We start from the raw sequence: 23,423 nt of genomic DNA on the forward strand, positions 1-23,423 counted from the left end.
GGTGGTCACCTGACGACGGAAGTGTCCAGAAGCTCTGACCTCTCTCTCACTCTCTGTTTCAGAGAGATACAGAGAGAGAGAGAGAAACACAGAGAGAGACACACACACACACACACACACATACAGACATTATGACTCTCTCTCTCTCTTAGCGCATGTGTTGGTCTTGTGACCGCCTTGAATAATAATAAAGTTGTTTTATGTTCAAGTGATGCATTGTGGGAAAGCATTCTCTGGTCTACAGTAAATCTGTAAGTGTCTCTTTAACACGGGGGTATGCAGCATGAGGAGACATCTAGTAAATGATGTTGATTCTGTGTGTGCATGTGTTTTTTCCTTCCTTACCACTGAGACACAGTGAGAGACATTGGGACACACACTATGGGCCGGTTGCTCAGACAGGGCTTAAATAAAGACAGGACTAGGCCTAATCTTGACTAGTTAAACTAGGTCATTTAAATGTCCACTAGATGGCAGGCATGTATCAGCATAAATCAGGGGTCTCCAACCTTTTTTCATCTGAGAGCTACTTTGAAAAAATGTAAGTGGCCGAGAGCTACTCATATCTTATTACTTACCTTCATTCACATAACGTATTCTTTTGTCTTTTTGTCTCTTTCACAAAATATTTTGCATGTGTGTTATAAGTGCATTGACTCCTGTATTTTGAAGAGGAACCCCCAAGCAACAAGAAACAGGAGAGAGAAAAACGTTACTCGACAAAACAAGGTTCATCAAAAAAGCAGGCTTTGTCTCCCGGACTACAAGGGATTGGTTTAAATCACACTCCTGGGCCCGATAACATGATGTGTCCTTAACCAGTATCAGTCAAGCCTGACAATAAATGTGTGGTATAAATGCACAGCAAAAAAGTGAGGGAAAAAAAAGTTTAGTAACCGACAAAGAGCTCTCATGAACTACATTTCCCATGAGGCCGAGCCGCTCCAGTGCTGAATCTTGTTCATCATGGGCCTCTCTCTAAAATGTTTAATCATTGCCAAAATATTACATTGTGATCAGCTGCAGTCCTCTACCACGTTTCCACTAAGGTAATAATAGTCCACGTGTGTGTATCCCCCCGATATAGGTATATTAATCCGTTTTTAGGAGGGACATTTTGACACCAGCAACAAGCCTTGGAAAGAAATATGGACGATGACGCAATAAACGTGTCCATCATTCATTGTGACTAATAAAGGAGTTCGTCTTTTGTGATTATTAGCCAAGTTGTTCAGTAGCCAAGTTGTTCTACTCTGAAGCTGAAACAGACGAAATCTACCGGAGCCCACATCATCTCCGTGCCGTGGGTCACTTCAGGTGGGTAGGGCTCCCGTCCCGCGCGGCAGGTGCATTTTGTCGCGCCTCGGCGGTTTCCCTGTTGAACGGCAGTAGGCTCCTTAAAGATCTGTCCTGCATTGAGTTTAAGAGGAGGGGAACTTGTGCTGTGAGGAAAGTCCTCATTCAGTCCCTCACCAGTGGGGTCGGCCGCTCCCATTTGAACCTTTTACAAGGACCGTTTATATTATTTACTATTGTAGTGGAATACATTTAATTTATGCCTATCTATATTAATTAAGATGTATTTAATATATAAATATTTTAAACGGAACTGATGGATTTTAGAATCGCTCAATGTACAATTGTCATACTATGGGTTAATCTGACATTCATTCAAGCATTAATGTGTCGGACTCAGTTTTATGGTTGAGGTGTGAATCAACAATATAAACATTTGGATACTGTTTGATCCTCCTTGATCAAGTTGTTGGTATCGCACATAATCTATTCCTACATCCGATAATCAGATTTTATTTGAACGGTTTATGATTAATAATGAGTTATTATTATTATTATTATTATTATATGAACAGGGTCATTTTTTTATACGGTGCCATTTGGACTTCATAACTTTTTTGATTTATCTATATTTTAATGTTCTATTATATAAAGGACATATCTAGCTTGCTGAAAAACATAGTGGTCGAGCTCAGGCACCTACATTTTATTTTATTTAGAATACCCTCTGTAGTTGAATAGGGCGAGTGTCTCCAGAACAGAGTGGACACATAACAGGGTGGACACTAACAGGGTGGACATTTTGAGTTAAAGTTAGCCTTTAGCCTGCCTGTGTTAGCATAATGCCTAGAATGACCATGAATACTTGATGAGGAATCTAATTTGCACTAAATACTTTTTTTGAAATTATTCAATTTGATTGATCTCCTCAATATTTAGGCATAACAGGGTGGACACGTTATGGTCAACCACATTAAACTCACTGGATAAAAACATAAAAATCAGATGGTAAAAGAGGTAGAAAATCACACAGCTTACCACATTTGAAATCCCCTCCACTGATGTGATGTCACCTCATGAGAGTGATGTGATTGAGAAATGTGGTTTTCTTTTAAAAGGGACATTAACACAGCATAACAGGGTGGACAGTGATCGCAGGGACAAGCAATATTGTAATTAAAACCTTAATTTTGGGTACAAAATAAATAAAAAATGGATAAAAACTATATTTGATTTCAATAGATATTGATCAGGAAAATGAAATAATAATAACATATTTGGAAATGTATATGTTTTTAAAAGTTATTTTTTGGATTGAAGTTGAATGAACAACACTGGGGACATCCCAAATCCCATGCAAAATCCAATTTACATCTTTAACCAAAGCTTTTAAAATGTAGAAAACAACAACTTAGAAGCCCATATCATTGTATTCATAATAAATAACAATTGACTATACATGAAAAACCTAATGGAATTAGTATTTGTCCAAATTTAGACAAAATACAACATGATTTAGTACTGGGGACGGAAAAGGCACCGTATTTAAAAAATGACCCAACAACGAACATGGATGTTGCTTAGCCTAAGTGTTGGTGATTTTGGTATCCAACTTTAAGACAAATACACAAATTCTGTGAAATATTATCATTATTATTAGCTTCCTATTAGTATTAATCATAGTAGTAGTGTTAGCATTAGGATTAGTTCACACAAGTTGCATGGTCACCATGGCACCGGCCTTGTTGTGATGTCGTCGCTGTTTTGTGACATAAGCTCGTTCTGAGACACACTGGGTACAACGTCATAACGGGACCAAGTAATTTGATTGGCATTCCATGAGAGCTGATCAGATATCAGCCTATAGATGTTTGTTATTTTACATAGAACTCACAAAATGTGAGTGGTGTTCAGTATGCCTAAATCTGAAATGCAACCGCACGCACACGCATACACCCTCCCCCCCCTCCACACACACACACACACACACACACACACACACACACACACACACACACACACACACACACAACAATCATGGCACTGCTGCCCATGTCTTGACTTGTAAGAATGATCTGCCTCAAAAGTTTAACCGTTTGCCAATTTCTTTCCTACTGTATACAACCATGGTTCAGATTGTTTTGAATGTAGACATGGAGCCGAAACCCTGTGTTTTTTGTTGTTGTTTTTTACAGGCTCTAGTGGGCATCCCAAGATGGCTTCCTTAGAGGTAAGAAATAACAATGTTTCCAGTTATTATGCATAATTTTTCCACTAATTTCTTGTGCCCTCATAGGAGGTAAGGCCCACATTCTAGTTGTAGGAAGTTCCATTCTATTCTCATACGTTCTCTCTGTACTTCTCCAATGACCCGCCTTCCTCCCTCAGGGTCTAGGCTCCATTGGTCTGTCTACATTCTGCGAAAACTCACTCCTCCATTCTGCTCTCTCTCACCCTCTCTGTTCTACCATCTCTCTGTCCCCCACCCTCTCTCCCCCCCTCTCCAGACCCCCTCCTCTGCCCTGAAAGGTGCCATCCAGCTGGGCATCACCCACAGTCTGAGTCTGAGCCAGAAGCCTGAGAGAGATGTTCTCATGCAGGACTTTGAAGTGGTGGAGAGCTTCTTCTTTCCCAGGTGTGTTTGTGCCTTTGCATGCATGTCTGTCTGTCTGTCTGTCTGTCTGTCTGTCTGTCTGTCTGTGTGAATGAGCTTGTGTGTGCACGCCGCCTGTATGTGTCTGTGCGTCTCTATGTGTCTTTCAGTCTGTGTGCTAGGGGTGGACGTTTTTACGGTTAAACTGAAAACCGCGGTTTCTAAAACTAGCAACGGTTTTTATCAACAAATGTAACATTTAATCACAATGTCATAAATTGTAAATAATGTAATTTGTCAATAAATTAACTGTCTAAAAAGACGTGTCACGTGAGAGCTTCTCCATCCCTACTTCGTCCATCCCTACTGTGTGCATGTGTGTGTGTGTGTGTGTGTGTGTGTGTGTGTGTCTCTCTCTCTCTCTTACTCTTTTGTCTCCTTCCCTCCATCTCTCAGTGAAGGCAGTAACCTGACGCCGGGGCACCACTACACAGACTTCCGCTTCAAGACGTACGCTCCCATCGCCTTCCGCTACATCAGGGAGATGTTCGGCATCCGGCCCGACGACTACGTGGTGGGTGAAAGTCGAACGGTGGAAAGTCTGTGGAGGAGGGAGATCAATAGAGAACCGTATTGATACTGAAATCAATGCATTCCAGTATATGTGTAATCATCGAGCCCACTGGCATTTGAATTAGGCTCAGACTGGACGAGCGAGCACGTGACTTAATGTATGCGTACCCTGTGCCCTTTTGCATGACTTACTGTAGACTTAATAGTGTTTATTTCATAACAAGTTGTCCTAGCCATTTAGTGACCTTTATGCAGTCTTGTGAGTTTGGGGAAGAAGTCGTGTTGCGTGTTGTTGAGTGTCGCGGCCTTGCGCCCGCCTGGCCTGGTGAGTGACTAACGGAGCGGCCTGTGTGTGGGTTTGCAGTACTCCCTGTGTAACGAGCCCCTGATCCAGCTGTCCAACTCGGGGGCCAGTGGCTCCGTCTTCTACGTCTCCAGCAACGACAAGTTCATCATCAAGACCATCCAGCACAAAGAGACGGAGTTCCTCCAGAAACTTCTCCCGGGCTACTTCATAGTGAGAGAGAGAGGGGGGGGGGGGGGGGGGTGGGCAGTATGCAGGTGCGTGTGACTCTTTATGGGAGATGTGCATGCATGAATGTGTTCTTCCTTTTTTACCCAGGGTATCCGCGGTGTCTTGAAAAGTATTAAAAGTTGATAAAATCAATTTTGGGAAAATCTAGACCCTTAATAGCTATTAAAAAGTCTTATCACGATATGAGGTCTTGAATTTTGTAGGTATTTTTCTGAATTAGACTCTGTCCAAAGAGTTTGAGTCCTAAAAACTTTTAATAAAAGTTCGTGAATTTATTAGTTTTATTAAAAAACAAAGATGAACCGGAAATTCTGTTGTATGATAGTGGTCTAGTCTATTGCAAAGTTAAAGGTGTCACTGATGTAAACGGTTACAGCTCGAAGTGGCTGTGAGGTCTGGAAAAATATTGACAAGGTCTCTAAAAAGTCTTGTCTTGAAGGTATTGAAATTAACCTCAACCTCAAATTAACCTCAAGATTCCTGTATATACCCTGTTACCGTCGAGTTACCAAGACGACGCAGGTGTCCTGCCTTCATACTTATTCTCCATTTCCTGTATCTGCACTTCCGAATCATAGTTATGTTTTCTGAGTGGGGCAGTCCCACTCATACTTTTCCTTTTATTGATAGAGACAGTAGAGCATTTGACAGGAAGGATGGGTGAGAGAGAGAGAGAGAGAGAGAGAGAAGGGATGACATGTAGGATAAGTCCTTGGCCAGAATCGAACTGGGAACCCTGCGGTTACGTGGTCGACGCTTAACCCGTTACGCCACCTAAGCGGCCTGCCTTTTATTGATTTATTAGACTAGACTAGACTAGACTAGACTAGACTAGCCTAGCCTAGCCTAGCCTAGCCTAGACTAGACTAGACTAGACTCAACTAGACTCAACTGTATTGTCATTGCAGATTACCAAGTACCAGACAACGACATGCACATTATCCATGTTTACTCATCTCTTCCCCCCTTCTCCTCTGGCCAGAACCTCATGCAGAACAAGCGGACCTTGCTGCCCAAGTTCTACGGCCTGTACTGCATCCAGACGGGTGGCAAGAACAGCTGCATCGCCGTCATGAACAACCTGCTGCCGCGCGCCGTGCGCATGCACCTCAAGTACAACCTGAAGGGCTCCACCTACAAGAGATGGGCGTCGGCCCAGGAGCGGGCCAAGGCCCTGCCCACCTACAAGGACCTGGACTTCCTCCTGGACCTGCCGACCGGGCTGCTGTTGGAGCAAGACCACTACAACGCCCTGAGCAAGACCATCCAGACAGACTGCCTGGTGAGGAGGAGGAGGAGGAGGAGGAGGGGCAGGGGTGGAGAGGGGGGGGTAGGGTGGTCTGTGTGTAGTGTGTCTGTGTGTAGTGTGTAGTGTGTGTGAGTGTATAGTGTGTGTGTGTGTATGTAGTGTGTGTGTGTCGTGTCTATCCCTCTATCCTGCCCCTGTCCTCCCTCTATCCCCCTCCTATCCTCCCTCTATCCCTCCCCCATCCTCCCTCTATCCCTCCCCCATCCTCCCTCTATCCCTCTCCTATCCTTGCTCTATCCCTCCCCTAACCCCCCCCTATCCTCCCTCTATCCCTCCCCTATCCTCCCTCTATCCCTCCCCTATCCCTCCCTCTATCCCTCCCTCTATCCCTCCCCTATCCCTCTCCTATCCTCCCTCTATCCCTCCCCTATCCTCCCTCTATCCCTCCCCTATCCCTCCCCCATCCTCCCTCTATCCCTCCCTCTATCCCTCCCCTATCCCTCTCCTATCCTCCCTCTATCCCTCCCCTATCCCTCTCCTATCCTCCCTCTATCCCTCCCCTATCCCTCTCCTATCCTCCCTCTATCCCTCCCCTATCCCTCCCCTATCCTCCCCCTATCCCTCCCCTAACCCCCCCCCCTATCCTCCCTCTATCCCTCCCCTATCCTCCCTCTTATCCTCTGTCTCTCCCTCCAGCTGCTCCAGAGCTTTAAGATCATGAACTATAGCCTGCTGGTGGGGATTCACAGCCTGGAGCGGGCCAGGGGGGAGGAGGCGGCGGCGGGGGGGGGCCAGGGGGGGGGAGGAGGCAGCCCACCAGCGGAGGCCGCCGACCCAGAAGTCCCTCTACTGCACCCCCATCGAGGCCATCCAGGGGGAGGCCCGGGGCAAGGGGTCTTCGAGTCTGAGGACCAGTGAGTTTTTAACGTCCGTCTTCTCTCCTCCTCCTCCTCCTCAGGAACTAAAACGGGGCGGGTTCAAGAACACATTCTCTTTTTACCATAACGACTGGGGGGAGGGGGGGGGGCGCGTGTGCTTGTGTGCATATTCAACTCTTATTTATTTGTTTTATTTTACCTCCATTTGACCAGGTTAGTCTCACTGAGACTTTTTAACACGAGAGACCTGGCCCAAAATAGCAGCACACAACGTTTAGAGCTTGGAACAGGGTTCCCACGGATCCTTGAAATCCTTGAAAGTTTGTGAATTTGAGAAAATAAAATCAAGCTCTTAAAAGTTTTTGAAAATAGACATGGGTCATTGAAAGTGCTAGAATTCCCCCCCCCCCCTCTCTCTCTCTAAAAAAAATATCTATATTCAAAAATGTTTTACTTAGCTCGTCAACTAGTAAATAAGTCTCTGTATTGCTTAACTTTACACATATTTCACAATATATTGTTTTGCTGTGCTGTGGTAGAGAAGGCAAGAGACCATCTAGTGTTCACACATTCAAGCCTCTCTTTTTAATTGTTGTCTGTGAGCGTATAGTTCCTATACATTCTCATCTAGATTTGTCTCAAACTATGCCGTGTTGGGTCCTTGAATTTGAGGGAATTGAGTCTTTTGAAGTCCTTGAAAGGTGCTTGAATTTGATGTTTCAGAAGGTGTGGTAACCCTGTTGAAAACACAAGCATGACAGTTGCACAAACATGGATTTACACATTGAGCAACAACAACAAAAAACTTGCTTGCAGGTTTGATGCTTGTTGGTGGATCTAGAGTCTTTCATGTGATCTGAGTCTTGTTGGTGGATCTAGAGTCTGTCATGTGATCTGACCACGCCGGCAATGGACCACACTGAACCGTCTACGAACTGGTGTCGGTCGCTTTAAAACATCAATGAAGGCGTGGGGCCTGGCGGACAGTGCGGCATGCGAGTGCGGTGACCCAGAGCAGACCGCCGACCACATAATCACCATCTGCCCCTTATATAGACCACCCTCAGAAGCCAGCCTCTTCGACCTAGAACCAGAGATGCGGGCATGGCTACGCGACACCGAGTTGGACCTCTGACGTTACACGAAAGAAGAAGATGTGATCTGAGTCTTGTTGGTGGATCTAGAGTCTGTCATGTGATCTGAGTCTTGTTGGTGGATCTAGAGTCTGTCATGTGATCTGAGTTTTGTTGGTGGATCTAGAGTCTGTCATGTGATCTGAGTTTTGTTGGTGGATCTAGAGTCTGTCATGTGATCTGAGTTTTGTTGGTGGATCTAGAGTCTGTCATGTGATCTGAGTTTTGTTGGTGGATCTAGAGTCTGTCATGTGATCTGAGTTTTGTTGGTGGATCTAGAGTCTGTCATGTGATCTGAGTTTTGTTGGTGGATCTAGAGTCTGTCATGTGATCTGAGTTTTGTTGGTGGATCTAGAGTCTGTCATGTGATCTGAGTCTTGTTGGTGGATCTAGAGTCTGTCATGTGATCTGAGTTTTGTTGGTGGATCTAGAGTCTGTCATGTGATCTGAGTTTTGTTGGTGGATCTAGAGTCTGTCATGTGATCTGAGTCTTGTTGGTGGATCTAGAGTCTGTCATGTGATCTGAGTCTTGTTGGTGGATCTAGAGTCTGTCATGTGATCTGAGTCTTGTTGGTGGATCTAGAGTCTGTCATGTGGTCTGAGTCTGCTCCTCGTTCCTCTTGCAGCATGGGCGGCATTCCAGCACGGAACTTGAAGGGAGAGAGGATGCTGATTTTCATCGGCATCATCGACATTCTGCAATCATACAGGTAACTGCTGCTGTGTGTGTGTGTGTGTGTGTGTGTGTGTGTGTGTGTGTCGTGTGTGTGTGTGTCGTGTGTGTGTGTGTGTCGTGTGTTTGTTACGTGTGTGTGTGTGTGTCGTGTGTTACGTGTGTGTGTGTCGTGTCTCGTGTGTGTGTTACGTGTGTGTGTGTCTCATGTGTGTGTGTGTGTTTGTGTGCTTTAATTTCAACTAACCCAGGTCCTCTTCTGTGTGTTCAGGTTAGTGAAGAAGCTGGAACACTCCTGGAAAGCCCTGGTCCACGATGGGGTAAGACCTGAGACACTGTCTTACTGGGTGTAATGTCCCATTCAAAATTCTAAACTTTATTGACAACAAAAAAGACTTGGACTTTAAGCCAGAGATGTGTGTGTGTGTGTGTGTGTGTGTGTGTGTTTTAATCCATCCTCCTTTAGGACACTGTCTCAGTGCACAGACCAGGCTTCTATGCAGACCGCTTCCAGGGGTTCATGTGTAATACCTGCTTCTGGAAGATTCCACGTGAGTGCTTGTGCGGTTTGCGTCACGAACGTCCAAATCTAAAGCGTCCTATCCTCTGGGACCAGATTAAAAGTGCATTTTACACAGGGTCACAAAACGCTCCATATTTAAATAAACACACACACACACACACACAATACAACAATGGAAAAAGGTGTTGTATGAAACAGATCACGTTTCCTCCCCCCCTCCAGTGATGACGTCCCCCTCTAAGAAGGGTCGTATGGGGGCCCAGGGGGCCCTGCGGAGGGCCAACACCACTGGCTCAGCACCCCCTCCACACGACCAGCCCAGCAGCAGCCTCACCCTGGGACCCCCCCCCCCACACACCACCGAGACAACCAAGACCACAGAGGCAACAGAGACAGAGGGAGACAGTGGTGAGAAAAGGGAGGGATGGATGGTCGGAGGCAGAGGGGGTGGAGTGGGAGAGCTGGGAGGGAGGGAGGGGTGGGAGGGAGGGGTGGTGAGGGAGATCTGGGAGGGGTGGAGGGGGAGGGAGGGGTGGAGGGGGAGAGCTGGGAGGGAGGGAGGGGTGGAGGGGGAGAGCTGGGAGGGAGGGAGGGAGGGGGAGAGCTGGGAGGGAGGTGAGGTTTTAGACGGGAGGGGGTGAGTCAAGGTTGGACATTATTAATGTGGGCTGGTGTGAAAAACTAGTGTTGTTATGGGTGACTGTAACCTTATCAGTGGACGCAGTGGAAAGAACATGCCTCTTCAAAACAAAACAAGATGATTCACAGACGATGATGATGATGATGATGATGATGATGATGATGATGATGATGATGGTCTCCTGCTCTCAGGCATGCAGTCAGGCCGCCTTGACCTTCTCCCAAAGACCTCCGCCTGTGATGATGTCACCAGGAACTCTGCTGAAACAACCCCCCCTCCAGTGAAGACGTCCCCCTCTAAGAAGGGTCGTGTGAGGTTCCAGGGGGCCCTGCGGAGGGCCAACACCACTGGCTCAGCACCCCCTCCACACGACCAGCCCAGCAGCAGCCTCACCCTGGGACCCCCCCCCCCACACACCACCGAGACAACCAAGACCACCGAGGCAACAGAGACAGAGGGAGACAGTGGTGAGAAAAGGGAGGGATGGATGGTCGGAGGCAGAGGGGGTGGAGTGGGAGAGCTGGGAGGGAGGGAGGGAGGGGTGGGAGGGAGGGGTGGTGAGGGAGAGCTGGGAGGGGTGGAGAGGGAGGGAGGGATGGAGGGGGAGAGCTGGGAGGGAGGGAGGGGTGGAGGGGGAGAGCTGGGAGGGAGGGAGGGAGGGGGAGAGCTGGGAGGGAGGTGAGGTTTTAGACGGGAGGGGGTGAGTCAAGGTTGGACATTATTAATGTGGGCTGGTGTGAAAAACTAGTGTTGTTATGGGTGACTGTAACCTTATCAGTGGACGCAGTGGAAAGAACATGCCTCTTCAAAACAAAACAAGATGATTCACAGACGATGATGATGATGATGATGATGATGATGATGCTGATGATGGTCTCCTGCTCTCAGGCATGCAGTCAGGCCGCCTTGACCTTCTCCCAAAGACCTCCGCCTGTGATGATGTCACCAGGAACTCTGCTGAAACAACCCTCTCCGCCTCCTCGTCAGGAAGCTCTGAGCCTGTGTGGGTGTGGCTGGATGGGTGGTTTTTTATTTGACCTTTATTCTATAACAATATAGAATACAATACATTAGAACGGCAAAGACAGTGAAGATCAATAAATAAAAACAAATAGAAACTAAATCAACTAACCTATGTGCAGAGGTGTCAAGTAACGAAGTACAAATACTTCGTTACCTTACTTAAGTAGAAATGTTGGGTATCTATACTTTACTGGAGTCATTATTTTTCAGCCGACTTTTTCTACTTCTACTCCTTACATTTTCACGCAATTATCTGTACTTTCTACTCCTTACATTTTAAAAATAGCCTCGTTACTCCTATTTCATTTCAGCTTGTTTTCATTACAGCTTTTCATCGTTAAAAAAAACACACACAAAAAAAACCTATCCAGATAAGTCGCGCAATCCGGATAGAGTGAATTTGATTGTGGTTGGATGAGAAGTATAAACATTATACCATTCCGACACCCTATTGGTTTGTACGAGATGCATTCCATCTGCTGCACATGACAAAAATCACACTCCAGCAAGGAAAGCAGATGTATGTAGCCAAAGATGTCTGTGACCGTGCCAGAGACTCAAAATAACAGCGAAATGTCCCAACCAAGCACCAGCATCAACCATGTTGATAGCCAGGAAGATCAGCCAACCCTTCTCCATCCCTGGCCGTACCTGGAAGAATTTTTTGAAATGGTTGGATGCAAAAACAACTCCTTTCGAATGCGCTGCAAGCTCTGCGCACCCAAGTACCACGAGCTAATGGCCTTCAAAAACTCACCGTCTAATTTGAAAAAGCATATTGAGGTAAGCTGAAAGTTTGTTATTATCAGTCGACATTTTGTAGTAACCTAGTAACGTACTAATGGTAAATTTGCAATGTTTGCTATGGCTAAGAACATGCCATGGTTTGCTTGCTAGCAGTAGGCTATGATTCAATGTTTCATTTGTAATCCTTCATGTGTTGAGGTCGGAGTTTTACCGTGTTTGTTGCTGTAAAGAGTTAATTATGTTCCCACGGTAGAAGAAATGTGCGCGGTGTGTGCCATTAACAATAATGTTACTTTTCAGTCATGCCAGCAGCTGCTTGTGGTCCTAAAACAGCTTTAAGTGGCAATATTCTGGTCTGCTCAACATCATTGCATAGACCAGTGAAACTGCTCCCTAACTTGTAGTCTGACCTCCATTCATGAACTTCCAGCGTGACATTTAATACAGCGGAAGTCCTAGATAGTCTCATCTTGTGGTTTGAGAGAAATAATATGAATCTCAATCTGTGCCTGTGCATTCATTTTCTCCACAGAAGAAACACCCCACTCGTCTAGAGAGGTACACGCAACTTTCTTCAACAGACCTCAAAAGGAAGTCATCCACTGAAGGTTCTTTGACCCCACCCTCCAAACAAACCAAGCTGTGGGAGGCTCGAAGAGTGTCCCAGGCAAGTGTGGATGAAGTAGTCCTCAAATTCATTGTCCAAGGCTTGCACCCACCACACATTGTTCAGCAACAGGGCTTCATTGAGCTTGTGCAACATCTTCAGCCAAATACAAATGTCATGACGCGTAATACTGTTGTTAACAAAGTCACAAAGGCCTCTGTTGAAATGAAAAGTGAAATTGAGTTCATAGCAACAACAACAGACTGCTGGACGGCACACCGTCGCGGTTTCATTGGTGTCACTGCGCACTGGTTTAACCCCCAGACCATGCAGAGATCCTGTGCTGCCCTGGCATGCAAGCAACTTAAAGGGTCACATACCTTTTCTGCCCTGGCTGGTGCCCTAAATGATATTCACACAGAATTCAATGTCAGAGAGAAGATCGTTCGCACTACAACTGACAACGGATCAAACTTCCTGAAAGCCTTCAGAGTTTATGGGCAGACTGATGAGAACAACAATGCTGAACCTGTAGGAGAGGGTGATGGAGAAGAGGATGATGGTGGCCAAAATGATGATAACGATGAAGAAGAGGAAAGCCTTGAGGGTGTTGAATTTGTTGATGCCGGAGCCCTGTTGGAAGAAGATGACTACTTAGAATACCAGCTACCCAAGCACCATCGCTGCGCCTGCCACCTCCTCAATTTAGTGTCCACAGTTGATGCTTCAAAAGCAGAGGTCAACCCACTGTACAAGCGCGTGTCAAGGTCCACATTTGCCAAATGCTCTAGCCTGTGGAATAAAAGTTCAAGATCAACCACCGCATCTGAAGTAATTGAAGACCACTGCAAACTCCAACTCGTAAGGCCTGTTGCTACAAGGTGGAATTCACTCTTCTCAGCCGTAGAAAGAATAGTGAGAATAACACGAGAACAAGGCGAGGGAGCCCTTGCAGCTGTCTGCAGTGAACTAGATACACCCAAGTAAGTGCTTGTTTTTCTGCCTTACAGTTAATGAAGTGATTAACAATAGATTAAGTCACAGTTTTATACTTGGAATACTGTAGAACACGTATGCACTATGCCAATATGCAGTCCCCATATTTACTATGAATGTGATTTGTAGCAACACAACTTCATTTCTAAAAGTCTCAGATGACAATATTTTTCCTTTTTAATGATCAGTTCCTCCAGTTGAAGGTGCTACATCAAGTAGACTTAATGTTCCATGTTGTGTTTTTCTCTTCTTCTTTGTACAGGTTTACTCCAGTGGAACTTGCATTTCTTGCAGAATATGCGAAGACAATGAGCCCAGTTGCAAAGGCACTGGATGTTCTTCAGGGAGAAACCAGTGTGCAGATGGGATGGTTGGTCCCCACCATAACTCTGCTAAGGACCAAGCTACAGCACCTTCAAGTCACCTCCAAGTTCTGTGAGCCTTTGATTGCTGCACTTCTTTCAGGCCTTGAGAAACGCTTCGGAGAGATGCTTGCAGATCCAGAACTGATAGCCGCAGCCATTCTAGTTCCCAAATTTAAGACCTGTTGGACAAGTGACGAAAATATCCTCAAACTTGGTAAGTGTCTCACTTCCGCTTAATATGTGTAATTTCTATGAAGACAGTGAAATTAGTTTGAAATTACATTTAATGACACACACACACAACACTATCCAATACACAGTTACAATACTGCCATATAGTCTAAATTGTCATGATTTTTGTTTTTTATTCCACAGGCCTTCACTATATCAGAAGCCACTTGGACTGTCAGGCCGAGAAACACTTCAGTGAGGGCTCCCAATCGTCTGAGGAAGAGGACTTCTTTTCCTCCTTGAAGAAGACCGGCCCTCTTGAAACGTCCCAGCAGTTGGATGCGTACCTGGGGTGCCCAGGAGACACAGTAGAGGTACTGAAGACCTTCCCAGCTGTGTGCCAGCTATCACTCAAACTTAATACGGGACTCCCTGCCTCAGCAGCCTGTGAAAGACTGTTTAGTGTCGCAGGGCTGATCTTCAGGCCAAAAAGAGCATGCATTGGCTCAAAGAACTTTGAGAACCTGCTGCTTTTGCGGCTGAACAAAGCTTATTGGTAACTCTGATGCTGATGTAGATTGTGTGTATGTGTGTGTTTTTTCAGGAAATATTGAATCACTACTTTGTTATGGTTTGTATGGTTTTGCCCTCACAGTTCCAATAAAGGCTATTGACTTTTGACTTTTGACGTTTGACTTTTGACGTTTGACTTTTGACGTTTGACTTTTTGCACCATTACAATACATTGCAACTAGTCATCATATCTTCCGTGTTCACATGTTAATGCTCAGTAGTACACATATATGGTTCTTTAATGTATTTGCATTGTACTAAAATGTGTTCATTTTCAATGGGCATAAATGCGTCTGAAACAAGTGCATCCCACATTTTTCAACATTAACATTTTAATAATAACATAATAGTCATTATGGCCTTTAGAAAAATGTTTTTGGGGGGGGAGGTGGGGTAGTGCACTATAGGCCCCTGTGGCGTGGCCTAAGCTTTTGTCCTTAATGGCATTTTTTTCCCCTTACATTACTTTTACTTTTATACTTTAAGTAGTTTTGAAACCAGTACTTTTATACTTTTACTTGAGTAAAAAGCTTGAGTTGATACTTCAACTTCTACAGAAGTCTTTTTAAACCATAGTATCTATACTTTGACACCAAAGAGAGCGGTGTGTGTGTGTGTATGTGTGTGTGTGTGTGTGTGTGTGTGTGTGTGTGTGTGTGTGTGTGTATTTGTATGTATTTGTATGTGGGGGGGGGGGGGGCAATCAGCAGGAACTACAGTCAACTATGACCTGTTGAAGTTTATTTTTGAAAATGGTAAGTGATGTGAGTTTGAGTGTGTTCTGTAAGGTGGTCCAATCCAGTGGAGGCTCCTCCATAGAGGTGGAGGAGGCCTGGCCTCCCCAATAATTTGAGAGAAGAGAGAGAGATTTTAAAAAGCAATAATTATATTTATTTTATTTATTTATTTAACAAAAAACATATATATATATATATATATTAATATTATTTCCGTTTTGTTCATAAATCTGAAGTTTTCCATGGCTAAAACCCAATATTGCAATTGTAAAGCACCTACAGGCCAGAATCCCTATCCGTTTGTATTGAGGGAGGCCAGGCCTCCCCCAGGAAAGTGGTTTCTCATAGAAGTCAATGTAATGCAATTTTTTTCATGGCAATATGTGATTGGCCAAATCACTGAAAATGGGTGGGCAAGGGAGGCCTGGCCTCACCATGCATTGAGTCCAGGGCTGAAAGATTGACATTTTGTTCGTCCAATCACATGAAGCCATTTTGAGAATTCGCCAGTCACTTCAGTCAAAGAAACACTCGCCATAGTGGCTATGAGTGTCCTATCAACTTGTCCTTTGCAGGACACGTCTAGAACACCCATGGCTATTATCCCTGAAAATAATAGCTCATGGCCAAATACTTTTGCTTAAAATGTCCTCGGAAGTCGGCGAGATTCTGGGGCGATTTATACATCGAATAGCTAGACAACATTTAGGATTTATTGAACAGTTTTATTTTTAATGTAGTCGATTTCGTTTTATTACAAGTCAATTTAATATTCTTCCATATCCAATTACTGCATTTTTTTACATTCTTTGTTGCTCTGATTGTAGCTTACACTCCAAATAGTATGCCTTTGGCCAGCACAAAGACAGATAAGAAGAACAGGGAACATTCCATCGCGAGTGAAGCGAGCAAGCGGAAAAACATTGGCCTCCTCAATTCTGGAAGTCACCAGCCTCCACTGATATATATGTACTACAGTTCATGAAGCATCACCCCCGACACTCCGGCCCTCAAACCAGTCAAAGGACCCTACATCACCTCAAGCAACTTCATTATCTCATAAGACAAATTGTATTTTGTTGTTCATCCTCTGATTATCATTTGGGACTGTGACAGGTAATATCTACGACTGTAGTTTCATTGACATTGTTAATGTATCAAATCAAATCAATCAATCTTGTGTTTTAAGTTTTGTGTCGACTTAATGGGTACTGTATTGTGTGTGTGTGTGTGTGTGTGTGTGTGTGTGTCTCAGGGTTCACCCTCTTGCTGTGTTGTCTGAGAGAGCACAATAGGACACATTGTTGTAGAGGCAAGCCCCTGCATGTGAGACCCCTCTGAACCAAAACACTGTGACAGGTGGATTTCTCCTAGTCACGCAAATACACACACCATGGCTGGCATACTGTATGAGTGAATGAATGAATATATCCATATCCATATATCCATAGTGATGAAATGCCTTCTCCTCCCCTCATCACAGTTACGTGTGTGTTTGTTTGTCTGTGTCTCTCTGTGTGTGTGTGTGTGTGTGTGTGTGTGTGTGTATATGTGTGTGTGTGTGTATATATGTGTGTGTGTGTGTGTGTGTGTGTGTGTGTGTGTGTATTGGTAATTCAGACTAAACACAGACCAGAGTGGTGGGGAGGATGTGAGAACTAACATGGTAATTGATTCGAGCGAAAGTGGCACTTTGACTGACTGACTGACTATTCACCATCAACTCAGTCTCTGTGTGTGTGTGTGTGTGTGTGTGTGTGTGTGTGTATGTGTGTGTGTGTGTGTGTGTGTGTGTGTGGAGAATGAGAGAGAGAGTGAATAAGTGATAGAAAGAGAGGAAGTAAGAGACTGAGAGAGACTGTGGGGTTCCGTGCCCTCGGTGCCCTCAGTTGTAGCATGCTGGATGGTCGGCTGGTGAATAACTATAGCGTGCTGAGAGCAGACTCTCTTGTGTGACTCCCAGTGCTGGCTTCCCATCTTATTATATTATTATTATATTATTCGTATCTTATAAATATATAGATACATAAATGAATGTATGAACAAATAAATGAATGAATACACACAGTATAACGAAATACATTTCTATATTTATTTATTCTTTTACGCATTCATTCTTTCTTTTCCACATTCATTCTTTCTTTTCCACATTCATTCTTTCATTCTTTCTTTTCCACATTCATTCTTTCATTCTTTCTTTTCCACATTCATTCATTCTTTCTTTTCCACATTTATTCTTTTTTTTCCACTTTATCAGATCTGTATGCAAATATCTGGGGGCGTATCTTGCATGTTGTCCACGCCCCTACGCATTTTCATTGGTTGATACCGCGCGTGACGTGTGAAAGCAGCGACGCAGTTATCATCACAGACGGGTAGAGAGTCTATAGCCCGTTCTCTCACAGCCTGTTTCTACCTATAATTTCCATGGAATCCCAAACTATGTCTATGACATCCCAAGCTATTCCCGTGTTGTCCCCTTTCACACATGTCGGCAATGGTCTATACTAGTCCATCAGCACTGTATGGGAGAACTTGGTGATAACCACAATACCAGTTGACTCAATTAGACATATACGCTCTGGGCTATGCGCGATGCAAGACAGCTGAGAGTGTGTCTCCACTGCGTTTATATCACAAAATGTACATTTGATAAGTAAAAGTAAGCTAGCTAAGTAAGCAATCTAGCTGACTACTAAAAAATAAATTAAAAAATGTATTATTACTATGACTGGAAACGAAGTACTATCCAGTTAGAATTCTAGAAGATCTAGTTGTGTTTTCCTGCTGGTCTCGCTGCCTGGGTTTGAACAGACTTGTGGTGACTAAAAATGGCTTTAAAAAATGCCTTTCCACCAAAGAATATATATATGCCATATATATGCGATACCTCCACTATGATTCATATGCCCTAACCCTTTAAAAAAAAAAAAACATGCTATGATTGGAAATTAGAGTGTCTGCTCTTGGCTGAGAGCTTCATCACGTCACGCGCAGTATCAACCAATGAAAATGTGCAGGGGCGTGGACAACATGCAAGATACGCCCCTATGTTTGCATACTTTACTGATAAAGCGAAAGACAATGTTGTTTTCACCTATCTATTCACATAGAATAGTTTGTCTTTGTCATTGTCAGATGTCTATGCAAATATAGGGGCGTATCTTGGACGCACTCTACGCAAGTTCCTCAAAACTTTTTGTCACTCTAAGTTTTGTCACCTTTTGTCACTCTAAGTTCCTCAAGTTTTTGTCACACTCTACTCTCACTCTAAGTCCAAAATGTAGACGATTCGCTTGTTGAGTGTTGAATGTTGTTGAGTGTCTCTGTCTCTCCTCTGGTGAGTGGTGAGTGTCTCTGTCTCTCTGGTGAGTGTTGAGTGTCTCTGTCTCTCCTCTGGTGAGTGTTTGTCTCTGTCTCTCCTCTGGTGAGTGTTGAGTGTCTCTGTCTCTCCTCTGGTGAGTGTTGAGTGTCTCTGTCTCTCCTCTGGTGAGTGTTGAGTGCTGGTGTGTCTCTGTCTCTCCTCTGGTGAGTGTTGAGTGTCTCTGTCTCTCCTCTGGTGAGTGTTGAGTGTCTCTGTCTCTCCTCTGGTGAGTGTTGAGTCTCTCTGTCTCTCCTCTGGTGAGTGTTGAGTCTCTGTCTCTCCTCTGGTGAGTGTTGAGTGTCTCTGTCTCTCCTCTGGTGAGTGTTGAGTCTCTGTCTCTCCTCTGGTGAGTGTTGAGTGTCTCTGTCTCTCCTCTGGTGAGTGTTGAGTGTCTCTGTCTCTCCTCTGGTGAGTGTTGAGTGTCTCTGTCTCTCCTCTGGTGAGTGTCTCTGTCTCTCCTCTGGTGAGTGTTTGTCTCTGTCTCTCCTCTGGTGAGTGTTGAGTCTCTGTCTCTCCTCTGGTGAGTGTTGAGTCTCTGTCTCTCCTCTGGTGAATGATAAGGTTCTATCTCCGTTTAGAATGATAAGGTTCTATCTCCGTTTAGAATGATAAGGTTCTATCTCCGTTTAGGGCAGTTCAGAGATATTGAGCGTCAATGTTTTTACATTCCATTATGTTCTGTGAGATGGAACCTTTGTGTTTTATGAATTACTAACTCAAAAATGTCAACATTTTTAAAATAACACCACACAAGGCATTCATAAACACCTAATGGATCAGACTATGTAAAAAAAAACTAAATTTTGACAAAAATGGAGATAGAACCTTATAATTCTAACGTCACAAGGTGACTTGGTTGGATAGGAGAGGTCGAGAGAAAAAACAAGATTCTACCCAACATTCACCTCCAAACTGCTATACTGGTTCATACTGACTTCTCAAGTTATTTGATATAATAATAATAATAATAATAATATAATATTAGCAATTTAGTCGACACTTTTATCCAAAGCCACTTACAGTACAGTGAGAGTATGCATTATTTGTGTATATATGGTCCCAATGGGAATTGAACTCCAAACCTCAAACATGTCATGTTGTACCTACCAACTGGGCCACACAGATATTTCCACACAAACTGATAAACGTTGTCTGTCCTCTAGTTGTCTGTCCTCTTCTACCACTGTGAAGTACAGAGGCAGCCAACAACTAAAGCTCTATAGTGAAAGTTCATAGGGCTAAGTATGCACATTCTATGTATGTATTATTGGTATCATTGGTATCATTGGTATTATTATTATTATTACCATTCATTATTATTATTACCATTCAAAATGCACTAGGTGTGCATCCTCCCCAGAGTGTTAGATCCCCCAGCCTCCAGGGAGACCAGCTGGTGTAGCTAAACCTCCCCACCAATCGGTGGGATGAATACTGAAGCTGCACTTCAGTCAGTGTTGATGCTCTGCTCCACTATGTTCATTGAAGGAGGACGTCTGTAGCACGATACACACTGCTGCATGATACACACTCCTGCATGATACACACTGCTGCATGGCTAGACGGATAGGGAGAGTGCACCATCTGTTGACTACCATGTGGTACTACTACTACTACTACGACGTGGGGTCATGATGAAGTACACTACCGGTATGTTTCTCTTTGTGTGTTTCTCCCTGCGATTGAAAGTTTTCTTAGCGTTGCTATGTGGTGTGTGTCTCAGTCTCAGGCCTCTGGATGTGGAGTTCATGAAGGCTCTGCATGAGAAGGTGAACATCGTGCCTGTGCTGGCCAAGGCAGACACCCTCACCCCGGCTGAGGTCAAGAAAAAGAAATTCAAGGCAAGATGCTCTTTTTGTCACTTACTGTTTTTTGTCGGTGTGTGTAAATACTGAATACTACGGAGCCCCCCTTGGGTCACATGGTAGAAAAAAAATATTTGATGTGTGAATCTGTTCCCTCTGTTTAGTAATTTGTTAGGGTTAGGGTTAGGCCCTACGAGCCAGAACGATCGCAAGGATTAGGGTTAGGGTTAGAATCCTTGCGATCGTTCTGGCTCGTAGGGCCTAACCCTAACCCTAATCCTTGCGATCGTTCTGGCTCGTAGGGCCTAACCCTAACCCTAACAAATTACTAAACCGAGGGAACGATCCACAACCTTTACATTAATTGCGTCCCAAACACGTCGTAGAGTTTCATTCATTTATTTATTTATTTATTTAAATCTTTGTTCATCTTTCTCTCTTCTGCTCCGTCACCTGACCCAGCAGATCAGAGAGGAGATCGAGCAGTACGGCATCAAGATCTACCAGTTCCCCGACTGTGACTCAGACTCAGACGAGGACTTCAAACAGCAGGACCAGGAGCTGAAGGTATCTCTCTCTCCATCTGCAGCACTGGTTCTCAACCACAAAGCAATTATGGTTTGTACTTGATTAGTTGAATCAGGTGTGCTGGTGGTGGAACAGATCAAATATGTGGAACGGCTGGTGGTCCTTGAGTAGAGGTTTGAGAACCACTGATCTACAGCCTTCAAGCAGAGTCATGGTCCTCTGTGGTCCTCTGTGGTCCTCTGTGGTCCTCTGTGGTCCTCTGTGGTCCTCTGTGGTCCTCTGTGGTCCTCTGTGGTCCTCTGTGGCTCAGTTTGTAGAGCTTGGTGCTAACAACATTTAGGTTGGGGGTTTGATTCCAGCTGGGATCATACACTGAAAAACATGTATGCACTCACTGTAATGTAAGTGGCAGTATGTCATGTAGGTATGAGGGATTCTACTGCAAAACTACCGGTAGGTTAGGTTGGTTCAGGATCTCAAGTAATTTTAGTCATGAAAGGTTCTTTTTTACAGCACATATTACAATGACATTGATAAAGGATAGCACTAGAGCAAACTAGTGAAATATAAATGAGGTGGAGGATATTTTGTTGCCCCTTTGACAAAACAAATAATAAGTCATTATAATTTGAACATATTCTGACCCACAACCTAAGCGTTGTTAGCACCATGCACCATGCTCTACCAACTGAGCCACACAGGACCAGCTTAGCATGTCCAGCCTGGCCACCACACCCACAGACGAGCAGCATGTTGTCTGCTGACAGGGAGAGACGGTCTCCCCTGCATAGACCAACTGGGTCCTCATCTGTTCCTGCCCTGTGGGGGGGGGGGGGGGGGGTATGTTTAGGGAGGACGGTGAAGGATGGAGAGAGAGAGAAAGGTTTAAGAGTGAAAGAGGAGAACAGACCATTAGGGAGGGAGGGATATCTATCTCTCTCAGTCATCACATCCCCTGGTCTCTCTCCTCCTCCTCCTGCAGGACAGCATTCCCTTCGCGGTGATCGGCAGCAACACGGTGGTGGAGGCCAAGGGGAAGAGGGTGCGAGGCCGCCTGTACCCCTGGGGTATCGTAGAAGGTACAAGGCACACACACACACACACACAGGACACACACTCACTCACTCACTCACTCACTCACTCACTCACTCACTTACACACACATACTGGGGTATTGTAGAAGGTATCCCAATAATTTATTAATTTAATTTACCATAGATTGATGAAATGATCAATCAATATAGGGGGATAGATATACTGTATATAAGCGTGAACTGTGTGTAAATGTGTGTATTGAGCATCAGTATCGGGGTTTAGGTGTGTTGGCCTAAAATGCTGGATCGGGAATCAGAGATAGGGAGGGAGGGGTATTTACCAATCTGATACCATGACGCAAACTGTCAGAAAAACTTGCCAAACACATGCACAGCTGAGATGAACAATAACCATAATAACAATAACAAAAAGGTAATTTTCTTCTTAAAAAAAAAGTTTTCAAAAGGTTTTTGGTCATTTGCGATTGGATTGGTAGTCGATATCGGCCAATACGAAGTTCAGTAGGCTAGGTAATGTAATGTGCGTAAGCAAGTTGAATACTCGACGTCGAGCTACGATCGTTTCCACGTTCAAATCGACTCACGTTGAAATTGTATAAATCACTACGTTGACGTGGTTTTCTACGTACGACACGGGTAAGATCAAAATTTGATCTAAGCACGTTCTATGAATGAGGCCCCAGGCGCTGTTATGGGATTAATGTATGGTGTGAATAAAAATGTACTCTGGCCGTATCCACTGTCACCAAGCATTAGTCCACTATGTTGTCCCCTCAGAAACTCAGCACACAATGAAGAATTGAAAAAGATCCGTGAGTCGTGAGTTGAACCTTTCCAACGGGCAACAATATTTGAGAACTCCAAATTAGGAGTGCATACACCCTGAACATTAATGGAGAACCAGTTCTTGCGGTTCCTGTACTCCTCAGCATCAGGAGTTGATGGGCACTTGATTGGAATACATCCATCGATACAGCCAATCACTCCTGGAAAGTGTCCATACTCATAAAACTCTACTTTATAGTTGGCTTGGCTAGCAGCATCAGGAAAGTTGATATAGTGCCCCGCGGTGGTGTATAGGGTTGGGTATCGTTTGGGTTTTATCCGGTACCGGTTACTAACCGATACTTTAAAAACGGTACCGGTACCAAAACGGTACTTAATTCGGTACTTTTGATTTTTAAAAATATATATATAATATATATATAATAATAAGAACACGGTCGACAACATTAAACAGCTTTTCACTTTTTTATTGCTGAGGCACAATAACCACAGTTCTATATCGTGGAGCTCCGCCCCATAGGGGAGCTCTGCTCCTATTGGTTTACCCGCTACCTAAAGTAGCCAATGACTGAA

The 23,423-nt window shown here is 44.4% G+C and overlaps 1 protein-coding gene and 1 pseudogene across 2 annotated transcripts in view; one reads left to right on the top strand and one right to left on the bottom strand.

Moving 5' to 3' along the window:
- The window catches only part of LOC308167956 (kinesin-like protein KIF22), a gene marked incomplete at both ends in the record, with an annotated part of 99,922 nt that overhangs the window by 37,057 nt on the left and 39,442 nt on the right, over nucleotides 1-23,423 (bottom strand). The gene's annotated exons all lie outside the window — the stretch shown is intronic.
- On the top strand, nucleotides 3,663-22,366 carry LOC308167433 (phosphatidylinositol 4-phosphate 5-kinase type-1 alpha-like; annotated as a pseudogene). The gene is made up of 15 exons: nucleotides 3,663-3,931; nucleotides 4,346-4,463; nucleotides 4,827-4,979; nucleotides 5,980-6,279; nucleotides 6,943-7,160; nucleotides 8,884-8,967; nucleotides 9,202-9,250; nucleotides 9,397-9,481; nucleotides 9,676-9,861; nucleotides 10,285-10,560; nucleotides 10,982-11,114; nucleotides 20,406-20,517; nucleotides 20,947-21,048; nucleotides 21,992-22,088; nucleotides 22,314-22,366. The product of its transcript is annotated as a phosphatidylinositol 4-phosphate 5-kinase type-1 alpha-like (transcript).

The sequence above is a fragment of the Nansenia antarctica genome (genome assembly GCF_963989245.1).
Source record: "Nansenia antarctica genome assembly, chromosome: 11".
Classification (NCBI taxonomy): Eukaryota; Metazoa; Chordata; class Actinopteri; order Argentiniformes; family Microstomatidae; genus Nansenia; species Nansenia antarctica.